Source organism: Coenobita brevimanus, chromosome 98 (assembly GCF_032717465.1).
Source record: "Coenobita brevimanus isolate Jiangsu-jjx chromosome 98, ASM3271746v2, whole genome shotgun sequence".
Lineage (NCBI taxonomy): Eukaryota > Metazoa > Arthropoda > Malacostraca > Decapoda > Coenobitidae > Coenobita > Coenobita brevimanus.
In genome coordinates, this window is record NC_137051.1 from 34,103,689 (window position 1) to 34,106,665 (window position 2,977).

The window sequence follows — 2,977 nt, forward strand, 5'->3', positions numbered from 1 at the left end:
TACACAAATACTGTCATCTCTCCCCCCTCGCCCACCTCAGACCAGCTTCCACAAGCATATCTGAACTCAAATCACTCGCCACCCCATTCAGTCACTTAAAGACAACACACAGCTGCATGCACAGCCTCCTGACATCCACCATTCTGAATCCTATCTCCCTCATGAGGACAAGGTCCACCTGGCCAGGCTGAGATGTGGGCACCATCCAGCCCTCTTAGGCTACCAGAAGAGGCTGGATGACTCTGTCGCTGATGTCTGTCTAGAATGCAACACAGCACCCCATACTATTAAGCACATTATGGAAGACTGCATTGCACACAATCACCTACGTCAACAACATAACATACACTCCTTGAGAGCTCTGTGGGAAAGCCTGGTCTCGGCCATGGCCTTCCTACAGGGACTCGGGGCTGTTTGGTCCGACTGCCTAGGGAACAACTACTACTATTACTGCTGTTGGATCGTGACAACAAAAAGTGATTGAGAACAAACAAAATACAGTATACCTATTTTGGGGTATTTAAGGAAGCGGTCAGGTCGCCCACAGTAGTGTTTACTGACGATCTCTCCAAATGGCTGCGTTGTTTACCAACCATTGTTCTGACTGGACAGGTCAACATTTCACGCATTCTAAATCCTCATTTGTAGCTTTCAGAGGTAAGTTTATAAATATGCCCAGTAGCTGTGGTAATCCAGGAATAAAAACAAGTAACCTGTAAAAGACTTTTTTCAACAGAAAACATGGAAAGGTTGAGCCCGTCTGGTAAAGAATTAATGTCAAGGAATCGACAACTCTTATGATGCCTTGGAGGAAGCTGAGGGTGACGACAAGACTGCTTCCACTGTCTCCACACTGGACTTTGAAGGGTTGGGGGGGGGGGGTTGATGAGAAGGAAGAGACACAGAGGCAGCAGCATGAGGCACCAGCACACTTGCCTCATGCTGAGAGGCTGTAGTCCGCCTCAAGCCTTGGGACCCATCCCTCCTTCCCCATCCATTCAAGCAATGTCATCAGAGTCAGGTAAGAATCTTACAATATTGTTCATTCCCACTAAATATGCTTTACTAATATACTTTCCAGGTTATTAGTGTTCTCTGGCGACCAGTTTGATGTAGGTTTGAGGGTAAGGGGGGCCAATAAGTAATTTTCCCCATAAGATTTATTTTTAACTTAAGCAATTCTCAAATCATGGCATGTGCTCAGTTCCATAAAGCCACAATTTAGGAGATTCCACTGTACATTGTTATGTGATGAGTTTTCAGTTGACGAAACCCCATCACACACCAAGGCATGATTGTGTATATAAATATACAGTATACATGTATACAGTATATATATATATATATATATATATATATATATATATAAAACCTATCCGTCATTACTTTTACAATTTTACAAGCCTGTATGAACAAACACTATGCTGCATTATACAAAACAAACAGTCATTAAACTTAGTGAGCAACAAACAATACACATGGCTTTTAAAGCACAAAAACACAACCAGCTTTGAAATAAATGTCCACCTGACTATCTGACTAGACCAAAAAAAAAAAAAAATACATTATCAAAAAAAATATATATATATTCCTACAACATAATACATCGATACAAAATATATTAATGGCAATTAGCTGTCAAATTCCTTATTAACAACAACATTATGCAGTACTAACCTTTGCCAAGATGCAGACCTCTAATGAGGCACAGTGAGGGTCTGCAGGGGCAAAGCAGCAAGCCTCATATTATTTGGTACAATTTACAACAGTTAAGAAACAATGACCCAGGGGAGGTAAACTACCTTACAAAGAATCAGCCTAGCAAGGGTTAATCAATCTGTCCTGATTTCTTTGATATCAGTATTATTCAGTATACTCTACTTCATTAAAACATAATCAAAAAATGCCATAATTTCATTTTAGGAACCCAATTTTGTGGTCGGTCATAGTGCAGTTGATGTTGTCTATGGACTGGAAGCTAAATTAAGTGTCAAAACCAGCTAAATACTTCCCAACAGTTGTCAGATATCGTTTAGGAGAAAAAAAAGTAGGGGAGAAATAAGATTTGTAACAATGGGTAAGTCTAGGTTTCGACACTGACTCTTCTTTCTTGTGGCTGAGTTTCCTGCCAAGAAGTGATGATTGCATGGCTAGTTACCAAGCTTGTAGCCACATTTTACTCTCATGGTAGTACTTTACCTCCCAAGGTCAATGGTAGTCATGCATCTGTGTACAATTACAAGCTACCCAGTAATTTTATTGGGCTAATCCCCTCACTGCTATGACCTCAATATTTTATTTTTGCTATTGATTGAAATTTCATTTGGCTTAGAGAAGACCTCTTGCAATGAAGTAGTTAGAGACAATCTCTATAAAACTTTTCTGAGGTGAGACAGGCTGTGGCACAAAAGAAGAAAGCATACAATGAATGGATGAGAAATAGGGGCGTGGAAGAAGTAGAGAGGCAGAAGAGAAAGTTATATGTAGAAAGGAAGAGAGAGGTGAAAAGATTAGCAAGAGAGAGTACGAAGAGAGTGGATGAGGAATTTGGAAGGAATTTGAGTGTAAATTGGAGGGACTGTAAGAAAATGTTCTGGAAAGAGGTGGAGAGAGTAAGATAGGGTGGATGTGAAGTTAGTAGGGGAGTGAAAGATAAAAATGGTAGATTACTAGTGGAGAAGGGAGAAAAAGTGAGCAGATGGAGAGAATACTTTAAGGAATTGTTGAACATAGAGGATGGAAGTAATGCGAGTATAAGTGGCTGGGGAATGGCTGGGAGAAGGAGGGAGGTGAGAAGACAGGAAGAAATCAGTAGGATAGAAGTTGTGAAAGCAATGAAGAAAGTTAAGTTGGGGAAAGCCCCAGGAATTGATGGAGTGTGTGGTGAAATGCTGAAGCATGGGGGAGAGATATTAGTAGAATGGATGTGGAAGATGTGCAGATTGGCCTGGGAGGACGGTAGAATCCAGGAGGATTG